Raw genomic sequence first — 15,053 nt, 5'->3', positions numbered from 1 at the left:
ATGTGTATACACAAATCTCTTATTTTCTTAGATAACTTCCTTTCAAAAGTTGAATTTCTGGGTCTAGGGATATGCTAGTTTTAAAGACTTTGATGTATACCACCGAATTGCCCTCTGCAAATGTGTCACTAACACCAGCAATGAGAGTTATAATCTTTTAGCTCTTTATTTTTACAAAACAATATAAAAATGTATAAAGTGAAATTTTGTTCTTGCTCCTCTTCTCATACGCTCATCTTTGTACCCATCTCCCTTAAGGTAGCCACTTTTATTAGTACACAGGCAAATATTATGTAGGTTATTTTCCTTCCTTTCTTATATAAAAATATTGTACCATACACATTGTTCTGTACCTTGCTTTATTTGGTTTGACTGCTATATAATGTTCCATTATGTGAATATTCTATTTATTTACCTGTTCTCCTGTCTAGTCTTATTTGAAGCCTGTGTCTTTTCAGCCAAACTGGGCCCAAGTGAACCTTCATATTCTGGTCCTGCTGCTAGGCCTAATAGGAGCAGGCAGCTGTATCTTAATTTCCTAGTCCTGTGGTCTGACCTACTACACATTTTGACTGCCTCCCAGGGCATACTTGGTAGTGTCTGAAATATTCTGAATCTTCTAAGAAGGGAGAGAATTTCAAAGGTACGTTTCTCCTCTTGAAGACCTCCCTGGTCCTCTCCTGGCTTTGATTGGGAGAGAGTTTCATCTTTTAGTTTAGGTAGAGAGCCAACCCCTCCTCCTCCAAGGGATGGTGGGCTTATATGGGAATTATGACCCACAGACCTTTTAAAGAATTTCATCTCATAGAGTGCTGGCTCCCTTGTATGTTTATGGAATACGTTTTTTCTTTTTTCTTTTGAGACAAGGTCTTGCTCTGTCCCTCAGGCTGAAGTGCAGTGGCAAGATCTCAGCTCACTGCAACCTTCACCTCCCTGGTTCAAGCGATTCTCGTGCCTCAGCCTCCCAGGAAGCTGGGATTACAGGTGTACACCATGGTGTCCGGCTAATTTTTGTATTTTTTTTTTTGTAGAGACAGGGTTTCGCCATGTTGGCCAGGCTGGATTTCAGAGGCTGTAAACATAATTTTTGAATTAGGAAGTGAGATACAACGGGAGCTGATGTAGGATTGCCAACTTTTAATTCTGCCAAGCAAAGACATTTAAATAATTATTTTTTTAAATTTTTCTCATTTTGCTAGGTATTGGTTAAAAACAATATTATGGTTTGGTCCTGGTTTGTCAACTGGTCCTTAGCAATCCTTACTCTAGTCTAATTGCTTCATTTCTGAGAATCAGAAAATTTAAGTGTGTGATGGTATTAGGCCATTCTTGCATTGCTATAAATAAATACTGGAGACTCAGTAATTTATAAAGAATAGACATTTAGTTGGCTCACAGATCTTCAGGCTGTACAAGGATGGTGCTGGCATCTGCTCGGTTTTTGGGGAGGCTTCAGGGAGCTTTTACTCTTGGCAGAAGACAAAATGGGAGCAGTCATATATGGCAAGAGCAGGAGCAAGAGGATAGTAAGGGGAGGTGCCATACACTTTTGCACAACCAGATCTCACAAGAACTCACTCACTGTTATGAGGACAGCACCAAGAGGGTACTGCTAAACCATTCATGAAAAATTCACCTCCGTCATCCAATTACCTCTCACTAGGCTCCACCTCTAACACTGGGAATTACAATTTAACATGAGATTTGGGGGAATAACTACCCAAACTACCTCAGTGATCCAAGTTTTTCTCATTGTGTCTTGGCATTGTCAAGTTGGAAATACTAAGACATAATCAGAATTTGCTTATTTTTTATAGCTAAAGACAAAAAAGCAAGGGGAAGGGACTTTTTAAGGTGGCAACCAAACTCTGTGTATACCTCACTTCCCTTACTGGGTTAAACTGCCTAAGGATCTTGACCCCATGCACCAAGGAGAAATGGTTACTGGACTGATCTAGAAGGAAGGCTAGTGGATGTTTATTCCAGCCTCCTGAACAATATAAACATCCCTTCTCCAGTATTTCTGGAAAACGATGTATCTGGTCTCTACTTACGTATATTTAACAGTAGAGAGATCCCTACTGCATAAATTAGCTGTCATTACACCTGTTGATATATTGTTCTAAGGTCTACACATGCTTCCCAGTAAATCTGAACCCATTAATAGTGACAGTATTATGTACTGAAAACTTACTTTGTTCCAGGCCCTGTGCTGCACACTTGACATACCTCCTTAATCTCTGACCTGTGAGATGAGTATTTCTATTGCCTCCAGTTTCCTAATGAGGGCCTGGTTCTCAGAGGGCTAGAGTTATTAGCACTGGGTAACACAGCTAGTAAGGTACTACAGCTAGCTAAGTAATTGGGAGTTATATTCGTTTCCTAGAGCTACTGTAACCAATTGCTACAAATTTGGTGGCTTAAAACAACAGAAATTTATTTCCTCACAGTGCTGGAGTACAGAAGTCCAAAATCAAGGTGTTGGCAGGGCCATACTCCCTCAACAGGCTCTAGGGGAGAATCCTTCCTTGCCTCTTCCAGCTTCTGGTGGCCCCAAGCATTCTTGGCTTGCAGCCACATAACTGTTTGCTTCATTTGGCCTTCTCTTCGGTGTCTTCTTCTCTCCTGTCTGTCTCCATCTGCCTTTCTTTTGTAAGGACACTGATCATTATATTTAGAGCTCACCCAGACAATCCAGTATGATCTTATCTCAAGATTTTTAATTACATTTGCAAAGACTTTTTTTTTTTTTTTTTCCCTAATAAAGTAATACTTGCAGGCTCCAGGGATTTGATGCAGACATATTGGAGGGTTGGGGAGTGGCATTCAACCCAGTACAGGTTTTTACACTAGTGCTCTGATTCCAGAATCTGTGCTCTGCTCTACTATACAATATCTTGTGAAGTGACACAGAGAAAATCCATTTTCCCTTCCGCATGATAAGAAAAGACTGGCTTTCTCGCTCAGTGCTGTATCTCCTTTGCCTTGCATGATACCTTGTATAGAGGAAGTGCTCAGTAAAACAGAATGGCTTTATTGATGAGTGAGGCATCGAATATATGAAGGTAGTTTTGCTGTCTCCCATTACTTTTCTCCAGGCTGAATATCCCCGGGTTGCTTATGTGAAGTTCAGAACCTCTCACCATTCTAGTTGCCCTCTTGGAGGTATTTTCCAATTTGGCCAATATTCCTCCTAAAATATGCCTTTCAGGTTGAACTCTAGATAAGACCTAAGTAACAGATGTAGGGGAAGCAAAATTTCACCTTTACCTTCTTAGGGTTTTTGGCTGGGCTTAAAAATTAAATTGATATAAGGCAGATTAATAGGAGAAAAGCATACAAATTTATTTAATATAAGTTTTTTTGTGACATGGGAGCCCTCATAAGGAAATGAAGACCCAAAGATGAAGTTAGAATTGAACACTTTTTTTTTTTTTTTTTTTTTGAGACGGGGTCTCGCTCTGTCACCCAGGCTGGAGTGCAGTGGCCGGATCTCAGCTCACTGCAAGCTCCGCCTCCCGGGTTCACGCCATTCTCCTGCCTCAGCCTCCCGAGTAGCTGGGACTACAGGCGCCCGCCACCTCGCCCGGCTAGTTTTTTTGTATCTTTTAGTAGAGACGGGGTTTCACCGGGTTCGCCAGGATGGTCTCGATCTCCTGACCTTGTGATCCGCCCGTCTCGGCCTCCCAAAGTGCTGGGATTACAGGCTTGAGCCACCGCGCCCGGCCAGAATTGAACACTTTTATATGGAATTGGATAATCGGTAGTAACCTGTGAAGATGTGACAAGGCAAAGGGGCTTGGGCCAGGATATTTAACTGGGTGGAGAAGTTATGAGGAAAATAAGAGCTAGTTTAATAATGTTTGTTTGTACAGAATTCTCTTGGTCTCAGTGTTCCACTCTTGATGATAAGAATGTTACTTTCCTTCTGGTGTAAGAAGAATATTTTCCATACAGGGATTTTAGCTCTTGCTTTTATGAAGAAAAAGAAGAGGGTCAGAATTCCCTTCTTGCACCTACTGTTTTTTTTGTTATTTTTTTTAAATTATTTTTTATAAGTGCCTTTAGCTTAAAAATAATTCTTATGCCAATGTGGTATATTTTGGGATGGCATGTTCTGCCACCTTTCACACAGTAGAATGTTAATTCTTGTGGTTTGTACACTATATTGCTTTAAAGTAGTTGTAGATTGTGTTTACTTTAGAGCAGCTGCTAAAGTCATTGCTAGTGATTAATAACTAAAGACATTTTTTAAAAACCTCTCCCCGTATTAGTAGCCCTACTCAGTCACTGAGTTTTTAGGCCAAATTCAACCCTCAGTTTTGCTAGTACAATTTTTATTGATTTTGGATTCTGGGAATGGATTTTGAGTTTGGAAAGAAAATAATCCGAACATCACACTCAGGGGTTTAGTAGAAAGGGCAAACATACTCATGAATATATCCGGTTTTTCCTCTCCATTCCAATTTGTTGATCCCATGGAAAAAAGTTCTATGCTGTAAGAGAGATGAATAATGATCCAAAAACAATTTTCTGCAAGAACAAATCAGAATTTTCATGACCAAATATTAGAGAAAAAGAAGCTCTTATTTCCACCCATTGTGGCATGTAGTTGGCACAGTCTTTTGTTTTTTTATAAATCACATTTACCAACTGCTTATATTAATTTTCATGTACTTATACCCTGAACAAATTTATGCTTTTGGTATTGTATGTGCTGCAAGTTTCACTGCTGTCAAAACATATTTTTAAAAATAACCCATGGGTTTTAACCAGTATAGTCAAGATAAATTAGATTTTTTAAAGTAAAATCTACCTTAATATTTAGATCAGCAAGAAAATGTGATTATGATTAACTTTTGCCCTTATGTGGCAAGATAGGACAGAGGTATACTAATGCTTAAAAAATTTTTTTAAAGTTAATTTTCTAAACTAGGGATTGAAATAAGGAAAAGGTAATAACTCCCAATGGTGGACTCGATGGCGTCATTTACTCCATTATACTTTCTACTGAGTCCTGAGGCCTTTGCCTTAATGGTTTCTTTGAAAGGAAACATTTTCAGGAGAAAAGTCCTCCGCTTGTCACTCTTCTCTCTCACCTCTTATCTGGCTGCTCTAATACTTCTGACCTTAACTTAAATGTCTTTTCCTCAGAGAAACCTTTACTGACCTGAAAGACTTGGTTAGTTCTTATATTGTAAGCTCTCTTAGTACCTTCTACTTTTTTTTTTTCAGGCTTCATTATATTAATCTCAATTGCTTGTTAATATTTGTCCTTTATCCTAGACTGTATACTCTAAGAGGGCAAGGGCTGTGTCTGTTTTCAGCATTCTACTTGTTTTCAGCATTCTACCCATTTCAGTGTCTGGCTCATACCACATGCTTACTAAACATTTCTTGACTAATTGGCTGGAGGATGAAAAAAGTCATGTAAGGGTATATGGGAACAGCAATTTTAACAATTATTTGCTTTTGCATTTGTGTATGTATGGACATTAAACTAATAGTGGTGAACTTTTTTCTCTTCTTTTCTCTTTCCTTTTCTCTCTCTCACTGTCTGTGTTTTGAGTACCACTGCATCAGATTACTGAAGTAGAAAGAATGGTTGACATTCTGTTTTAAAGTGACCATGTATTTGACCCACTTCTTCTCGAGTAATGTCATCACGATTGTATCTCATTGCTGTGGGTTCTCGGAGGCTGACAGGCGGAACAAGTTGCTTCAGCACACAGTCCTCATCTGTCATACAGAACAGCTTGCAGATTCTTATTATGTGAATGAAATATGGAGAGAGGGATATTTTTCTTCCTGGGCTATCAGGGTAATTGAAAGTAACCATATCAGGGCATGAAGGGGAAATGCAGGAAAATAGACTGCCTTTGTGAAGGGCAACTCATCTGCTCTCAGAACTGCAGGTGTGTAGCCTCGTCTCCAAATGCAAAGGCCTGGGAAGTATTTCCCGTTATCATAAGTCCTGAGATTTGACTAGCACCTTCTTTCAATAAGGAAAATGCCTTGCTTCTCGTTACCTCCCCTCAGTGCCTGATGAGATGCCACGACTGTTGTCTTTGGAGGTATCTCCCATGGGACTAGGGCACAGGGCTTTTTGTGTTCTTTAGACAGGGAAGAAAACTGTTTTAGTATTCCAGATCAATAAACTGTAGTAGAAAATTGGAAATGTGCTATGAAAAATCATTAAGCAGAGAAATTCTACTGTTCCTGGGTTTTGGATCAGAAGAAATAAATAACACTTTACTGCTCTTATAGTTAATATTTTACAAGCTTGGCCCTAGTGAAATAGAATATCAGATACTACTGTATCAATGACACTTTACCTTAAATGATTTGGTCCTGTAGATAGAAATTGTATTTATAGAATTGTTTTAGTTAACAGGAAGCATTTTACTTAACACTGGTGAAAAGTACTAACATGGTGATGGAAAACAAGCTACAACTCAGCAGTCATTCAAGTCCTGACTTTGTTATATTTTGAGATAGCTTTAAAATCACTTAGTCCAGTAAAACTCTAAAGTACTCTAACTGCCACGTTGCTTTATCTAATTTATGAAACAGAGGCAAAGGAATCAACAATAACCTCCATTTACCATTATTAGATTAGCTATTACTGAAACCGCAGAAAGTATATAACGCTTTACTTTGTGTTCACTTGAATTTGGTTATTAAGCTTTGATGGAACTTTCATTTAACCAAATGCCTTTGTTTACAACAATAAGCATGTTAAGTCTATTGTGTTCTGAATTTGGTATGACCGTTTTAGAACATGCCTCCTGTAAAGGCATGTTAAAGTTACAGATTCTATTCATTTGTGTTCTGTCAAACATTTTCAATTTAATCCAGTTAGGGTCTCATTTTTCTTCCCAAGTTTCAAAAAGATATATATGTTTTTCTGTTTGAGGCCCCTACTTTTTCAAGAATATAACCAGGCATTAACAAACATGAAACTACTCATAGCAACTACATAAAAATTGATTTTTCAAAATTGAATAAGCATCTGGTGGTCTGAAAATGTTTTATACCTGATATTTAAAAGATATTTTGACTATTGCCAGAAGGAATCAATTCCGTCATGCTGTTTCCCTTGCAGATGCTGTCATATGCCACAGTGTTGTGTAGAGCACAGGCTCTGGAGGAAGGGCAGACTTGGATTTGCACTTCAACTCTGCTGCTTACGTGCCTGTGACCTTGACTTTACCTCTTAAGGAGGTCAGTGAACTGTAACTGCCCTTTCCTCAGTGTGTAACAGAGTTCATAATAGTACTTATCTCATAGTGTTATATAAGAGAAGATTTGTGTAAATACCTCAAACATGTGACTATTATTATAATTAATGTGTGTGCATATATATGTGTGTGTGTGTGTCCATCCACACTGTATATATATGTACATGCTGCCGATTTGAGTGACACCTTATTGATTCTAAATTAGGTTACACTGGTGGAAATGCTGTCATCCTTTCAGTGCTTAATGTTCTGGTATCGTGGCCATATCTAAAAGTAACATGGGCTGGATGCAGTGGCTCATGCCTGTAATCCCAGCACTATGGGAGGCCAAGGTGGGCGGATCAGCTGAGGTCAGGAGTACAAGACCAGCCTCGCCAACATGGTAAAAGCTGGTCTCTATTAAAAATACAAAAATTAGCCGGATGTGGTGTCATGTGCCCGTAGTCCCAGCTACTCGGGAGGCTGAGGCAGGAGAATCGCTTGAACCCGGGAGGCAGAGTGAGCCGAGATCATGTCATTGCATTCCAGCCTGGGCAACAAGAACGAGACTCCATGTCAATAAAATAAAATAAAATAAAATAAAATAAAATAAAATAGTAACATGAAGCATGATTACCATTTTGGGTCTAGTCAGAGCCACAGCTTGAAGACAAATTACCATGTAGGTAGTCATTTCAGTTGCTGAGATTGGAACCCATGAACCAAATCCCTACTCCAAAGAAGTATTACTTTTAAAGTGGAATTTTATTTTAGTTCTTTTGGATTGACATAAAAGCTAGAATAAGGAATGTTGTAAATATGTGAACTAGAAATATACAGCTCTTAGGGATCCCAGCTACAGTATATTGTTTTTCACTGACCTTATTTATTTCCCAGATCTATTAAGCTTCTATCTGCCTTGCTCTCTTTGCATTTTTCATCTTCATCTCTGTCCTTTACAGCCACGTTTTTGGGGTAGTAGAGATGGGCTTGGGTAAATACACACTGTTTCAGCCAGTGTCCTTTGGACCACTAACCCATAGAGGAGCAATAGGAAGTTGGGCTGGGAGATCTGCTCTCTGACATTGGTTTCCAGCAAATTTATATGGTTCTTAAGGAGGGTAGAATTTTTCCCTTCATCTGTATCATATTCTGTTGGCTTGAATAATGAGTCACAGAAGAATGAAACTTCTTTAGCTGTGAAAGTTTCAGCAAGAATAAATGTTAGACCCATCGTGTTAGTATAATGCAAAATAAGATAGCATTTAAAGACAGTCTCTGATTCAGCATCACATTGACAATGCCCCTCACTCGAGTCAGGGATTGGGGACTTACTGAGATACACCATCTGGCAAAATGTGGAAGGCCAGTTTTGTGCCAACTGAAAAAGCTGCATCAGTTCCAACTCTTGTGTACTTTGCACATTATTGGATGCCTTGCAAAAACGTTTATCACTTTTTAATTAGGAAGGGCTAAGGGACTTCAGTACCCCAAAGAAAATGTAAGCAACCCAAAGATAGAAAAATTATCCAGTGGATTATAAGGGGCAGTAAGTATTTAACTTTGAGCTTGCACATGAAATGAGGACAGTTTCATACTAGGATCTGTGTTGGGCGACATGAGGGTGGTATGTATTTGGTCTGTCTGGGTAGAACTGGGGATCTGGTCTTTCTGTTATTCTGACAGTTTCTCAGATTGTTTCTTCTGGAGCATGGTCAGTCCTTGAAAACACATGCCAAGAGATCAACTGTGTTCTGCTTCTTGGCCTATCATGTAAACTGTGGTCTGTCATGTTCATTAAAATGAAAATTTGTCGAATGGAATTTGCCCGACTGGCAGAATAGTTTAAATGTCAGATGTTGTTAGGCCTGGATATAAATATTATGTTTCTATTGTTAATTAATTGCAGCGCCTCAGTACCAGTGATCCAAAATCCAATTTAGTCTGCAATAGGCCTGTGGATAAGGGCCAGAGATAATGAATGCAGAAGGAAAAAATGTATTCAGAATTTTCATTGTATCTGTCAATGTCCTCCTAGAAAAATAGCAAATTTTGGTATGTCACTGTAGTTCAAGAGGTGCAAAACAGGACAGAATTAAGACCCATTGTCTTTTGAAACCTCTCAAATATTACTTACTATCAAATCTATTCCACTACTAGCCCTAAGTCTGTCCGAGCATCAAAATTCGTGACAGATGCTGCCCTGTTCCCTTGCCTTGATTCCCCTCATTGTTACCACCCTTGAGTCTGTTGTTATGTTCACAGCTCATTTCGGAGTTGCTGGACTGAGGTATCTAGTCCTGTAATCCTCCTCATTTTTCTTTGCAGTATTCATTTCCCTCTCCTTGTCTTGCCATCAACCCTTCCTTTCTTTTTCTTTTCGTCCTTTGTTTTGGTCCCCAGGCTCAGCAGCCTGTCTATCAAGTCTGCCACTGTTTGTTAAGATCATTTTGCATCCAAATTGAGCTGGTGGCTGAATATCACTCAGAATAATGCTGCTAGAACTGTCTGCATTAGTAAAGGGAGCAGAAATCTTGCCGCTGGTGCCCAGACCTCAGAGCTGACTGTTGCTGCAAAGCCATGAGCCAGCAGGCATTTGTGACCGCTGTTCTCAACCAATATTTTGTTGAATACTTGCTGTGAGCATGGCACCTTACCTGGCCACCTCCCTGGTGGTAGGTGTGCCAGGCACAGGAAGACTAATTAAGACTTTGGAAGGCAGGACTATTATGTTCCAGTGGTCAGGGACCCTCATTTAATTCCTGGCATCCTGGTCCATGCCAACCTCGTTCTGCCCCTGCGATTATGCCAGCCGAGAAGCAGGAAAGGGAAGATGAACTTTGGTCTGCTCTGAGTTTCCCTGTCCGCAGTGTCTGTCAGATTAAAAATGAGAGGGAAGGAGGCCAGAGAGTCTTCCAGATGGAGAGTTCAGAGGAGGGCACAACCAGACTCCCTCTCCGCAGTGATGTTGCCGGGCCATCCGAGCCCTGGGCCGGGAGCCAGGAGCAGAGGCTGCTGCCTGACCCTGCAGTGGAGTGGGAGCCTGGCAGAACAGTCACCCTTGGCTCAGGGCAGGAGCAGATTCAAATCAGGTGCACACAGGCCACGAGGCGGAGGTGGAGCATTTACCCCCAGGGCTGGGTCAGTCTGGTTGGATGTTGGACCCCACTCTTCTAAAGGGTGCTTTCCCCAAGTCACACGTGAGTAGAGTTGGCAACTGCAGAAACCAAATGGGGAGTTGGTATTCTCCAGCCTCTCTGTTTTCTTCCTTTAGAATGAGGCAGGCTTGCAGGAAAGGTGACCTTAGTTAGGCTGGAGGCAGCAGTAACAGTGGTGGCCCTGCATCCTTGGACTGACTCGCGTGTTCCAGTCAGCAGGGGTTTGGTGAGGTACTGACGGTCACTCTTCATACCTCTTGGTAGCACAGCTGGTTTCAGCATTCATTGAAAAGTATACAGTGTAGATGCTCCAGAAACGGTTTTGCTTAAATGAGAATGATTTTTTAAGTCAAAGGCTGTCTGAGGTCTGTGTAACAATGGAAAGGTAATGAATGAAGTTAAACACTGAGTATCTGCTTTTGCCTTCCTTATAAAAGGATTGTTTTAATATCGCATCTGCAAAACCTCAGTTTCTCCCCAAGATGAACCTCTTTTTCTCAAATTCAGGCTATTAGAGTTTGGGGGAGGACCTGTGCTATTAGGAACAGAGCTATTTGACTTAAAATGTCATCCCATTCTGAGAAAACATACTGGGGCCATGTTAGGGCATCCCTGTGCAAATGCCACATTGTCAGAATGTCTCCCGCCGGGATTAGACTAGCCATGGCACCTTCCAGTCCTGGCTAGGGGTGGTACAATTCACTGCTTCCCCATTGCCTGGGCACTAACCCATCCAGGGTCGTGCTCCCTGAGATTTCATGGAATTTGATTTGTCTGTGACTCTATGAATTTTCAGATGCTAATTATTGGCTGATTGGTATTCTGCTCCTCAGATGTCACCTAATGATTTTCCAGAGCTTCTGCTACTTGGTAAATTTATTTTTCTGATGCATGGCAAATATGACAGCATTGAATAGATGTGGCAAGGGCATGTCGTATTGTGTGTGTGTGTCTCAGGCCATAAAAGGGTAGGCTTCAGTAGAGAGATAACTTATTGTTTTGTGAAAACATGGAGTATAAATTAAGAGAATGAGTGAAAACCAAGAACAAAACTCAAAACTAACCTTTGTTTAAGAATTTGCAATCAATTTCCATTTGTAGTAATAATGAAAACTTATAATACTCCTTTAGTAAAGAAATTTTATTGAATATATGTGCCAGACAGTGTTCTAGAAGATGTAGATTTAATATAGGACAAGACAGATGTGGTCCGTGTTATTGCTGAACTTATGGTCAAATAGAAAGACTTTCACATACATTTTGACAATATTGATCAGCTCTCTAGGTAAATAACAAAAGTAAGAATTATTCTGGTCACCTCCCTGGACTCTAAATGTATCTGAGTTTCAGAAATTCTGAAAATATTCTATAATAAATGCATACATAAACATTGAAATAAAACTTCTAGGAATATATCTGAGAAGTGTTAGGTTTTTGGGGCCTTTGCTGCTATGTGGAGGGTTTAAATTATTATGCAGATTCTCAAATAATTCCATGTGTTTAAAATATTAATTTATCATTAGGTGGTTTAACAGGGCTGTGTTTTCCAACTGCCTGGTTTTCACCGATATGCAGGAAAGGTTTTAGAAAGGGGTTTAAGAATCTTCTCTTAGTTGAAAATTGGCTATCATTTGAAAGAATGCTGCAATAATTTGTCTGCAGTAACAGCTCACTGAACGTAGCATAAAAATGAAAACGAGGGCTGAATTTATTCAGTGTCTTCATTCTTGTACCTGAATGCACAGACTCTTTCCTAAGTGTGTAAATAATTGTTAAAGACTTAAAGGTCAATAACCAATTCCTTAACATGGCAGTTAAGTCAGGTGAGGGCTGCAGAATGCAACAATAGAGGCAAATCCCTCAGTTCCAGGCAGTGTTGCCTTAAGAATGGTGCAGTTGGATGGTACCCAGAGAAAGGTTTCTATTGGGATAAGATGAATCACCAGAGAAAGGTTTCTATTGGGATAAGATGAATCACCATCAAAGCAGGTTTCTATATTTGGGAAAGATATTTGTTTAAATTCAGACCTATTTTTAAGGGAGCTGGGGTTTGGATCATGGATTGAGAGGGTTGGGGTTTATAAAGATTTTCTGGAGGGCTATCCTCTGAAAAACCAGCAAGATAAATCAGTGTGTTATTGGCCTGTACTACTCTACTTCCATGTTTATTTATTTTAGGAGAACTGAAGCCCAAACCTATTTGGATTCATTTAAATTTAATTTATGTCTTGCAGGAGGTCAAATGAAGGATACAGAGATTGTCTGCTCTAGAACAAAATATGGACAAATTAAGCATGAGGAAAGTGGGAAGTGGTATAACATTGTAACTGTAGGTGAAAATGTTTTCATGGTCTGTAGTTTAGATCCTTGGATTTTTAGGTCAAGGAAAACATGGGAAAGAGAGGGCTAATTTGAGTGGCTATTCCTGACTATTGTCTAGAGATCTATACTCTGGAACAAGAACTTTTGGGTTCTGACTTGCTCCCATTTTGGATAGCTAGGACACACACACACACACATACACACACACACATTTACACAAAGATATACACAAAGACGACAGAATCTGCTTGCATTAGTTTATTCAACAAGTACGGTTGTGTGCCACATAATGACATTTCAGTCAATGATGGACTGCATATAGGACCATGGTTCCATAATATTGTATTTACCGTAACTTTTCTATGTTTAGATGTTTAGATAAACAAATACTTACCATTGTGTTACAATTACTTACAGCATTTGGAACAGTAACATGCTTTACAGGTCTGTAACCTAGGAACAATAGGCTATACCATATAGGATAAGTGTATAGTGGGCTATAATTTCTAGGTTTGTGTAAGTACATGCAGTGATGTTTGTGCAATGACAAAATCACCTATGGGTGCATTTCTCAGAATATACTCCCATTACTGAGTGACACATGACTGTTTATTGAATGACTGTTGGGTGCCGGGATAGAATCTGGGGCTTTCAATGTGTGAGTAAGGTGGGGTTGGTTTGAACAATAAAGGCCATACATTTTAGAGAGCTTAGATTCTAATTAGGGTGAGAAAACATAAACACACGAGAAAGTAGTACATTAAGACAATAGCATGGATTCCTATCATAAGACACTATATGATTATGGTGAGACCAAAGGCCTGTTTAAAACCAGTCCTACCACCTGTCCCCTTCAACCTTCTCAGGAACCTTCAGCACTGGTTATGCTTTCTCTTCTACACTCACTCTGCATCTTAAATAGATCTTCTCCATTATCTTGATACATATTCAGCTTTTTTTCTGTTTAAAAACTATACAAACAAACCCTCTTCCAGCGCTTTGTCCTTTAGTTGCCACTCTTTCCTCCCCAATCGCAGCCAATCTTATCTAGGATTGTCTTTACTCATTGTCTTTGTTTAATGACTTCTACTTCTGTCTTAACCAATTCCAAACTGAATTCTGCCTCCATCAATCCACAAAACAGTTCCTGCTGAGTTCCTCATGACCTTCATATTGGGCTTTTTTAAGGATTTATATCATTTGACCTTTCTCTGAATCTTGAGGATTTTGTTTTACTTCTCTGGCAACTGTTCTGTCTCTTATGTAGGATTCATCCTCCTCAACACAACTGTTAGATGTAGAACTTGCTCACAGATCAGTCCTAGGGCCTTTTGTCTTTCTGCTTATACTGACTCCCTGGACAGTTGCATCCATATTCACAACTGCAGTTGCTTCCTACTTACAGATAACTTACCACTCTCAGGCCTCCCCTCTTAGCTACAGACTCATCTACCCAACTGCTTACCTGGATATTTTCCTTTAGATGTCTCTAAGGCACTTCAAATTCAATGTATCCACAACCAAACTAGTGATCTCTTTTGACTCCAGATGTGGACCTTCATCCAGTGGGATTTAGTTAAGGTCCTCGTCTAATCTCAATTCACAAAGGGAAACTGTCATAAAATTATAATTTTCGAACACATTTTAAAAATCCTATTTAATAATTGTTTTCCAACTTTAATGCATTATGGTAAGAAACCTTTACTATCTGTTGTTTGATATTCATTGAGACTAGTTTCAGGCCTACTATATGTTTAATTTCTGCTTATGTTTCATATGTACTTATAAAGAATGTTGTGGCAGATTGCATTTTCCAAAGGTGGTCACATCAGCACATTTATCCAATCCTGTGCTTTTCTTACAGTGTAACAGACACTCCGTCTTTGAGGGGGGCAAGGCTGTTGTTCTCTTTCTTTTAATCTGGGTGGGGGTTTGTGACTGCCCTGACTAGTGGAGTGCAGTGTAAATGGTGTTATGTGATTTCTGAGCCTAGGTCATAAAAAATACAGCTTCTGTTTGTCTCTCTCTCAGAACTCGTCTTTGGAACTCAGCCACCATGTTGTGAGGAGACTCAAGCCACATGGAGAGGCCACATGGACGTATTCCAGCTGCTAGCCCTAGTTGTGGTCTCAGCTAACTCTGAGCAACAACTGACAGATATGTGAGGGCATGAGTCTTCAGATGATCCCAGCTCCTAACTTAGATATTTGAGGGCATGAGACTTCACATGATTCCAGCCCCTGACTTTCTAGTCTCCTAGCTAAAGCCTCAGGCTTTATGTAGCATACAGAAAAGCCATCCTGCTGAACCCTGCCAGAATTCTTGATCCATAGAAACCGTGAGAGATAATAAA

At 39.8% G+C, this 15,053-nt stretch overlaps 1 protein-coding gene across 30 annotated transcripts in view; it reads left to right on the top strand.

The window, feature by feature from the left end:
• LOC105483059 (fragile histidine triad diadenosine triphosphatase) overlaps positions 1-15,053 on the top strand; it is a 1,492,666-nt gene that overhangs the window by 18,109 nt on the left and 1,459,504 nt on the right. For 5 of the 30 annotated variants that reach the window (XM_071091992.1, XM_071092004.1, XM_071092011.1 and 2 more), the window contains exon 2: positions 7,106-7,224. The exons of 22 other annotated variants lie outside the window; for them this stretch is intronic. The gene's annotated coding sequence lies outside the window, so the exon portion shown is untranslated. Of the gene's footprint in view, positions 1-7,105; positions 7,225-12,612; positions 12,708-15,053 lie in introns of all 30 variants that reach the window. 3 more of the 30 variants (XM_071091993.1, XM_071092014.1, XM_071092015.1) reach the window with 1 other exon arrangement.

The sequence above is a fragment of the Macaca nemestrina genome, chromosome 2 (genome assembly GCF_043159975.1).
Source record: "Macaca nemestrina isolate mMacNem1 chromosome 2, mMacNem.hap1, whole genome shotgun sequence".
Lineage (NCBI taxonomy): Eukaryota > Metazoa > Chordata > Mammalia > Primates > Cercopithecidae > Macaca > Macaca nemestrina.
Note: the sequence above shows the minus strand (reverse complement) of the source record. Positions and strands in the feature narration are given on the sequence as shown.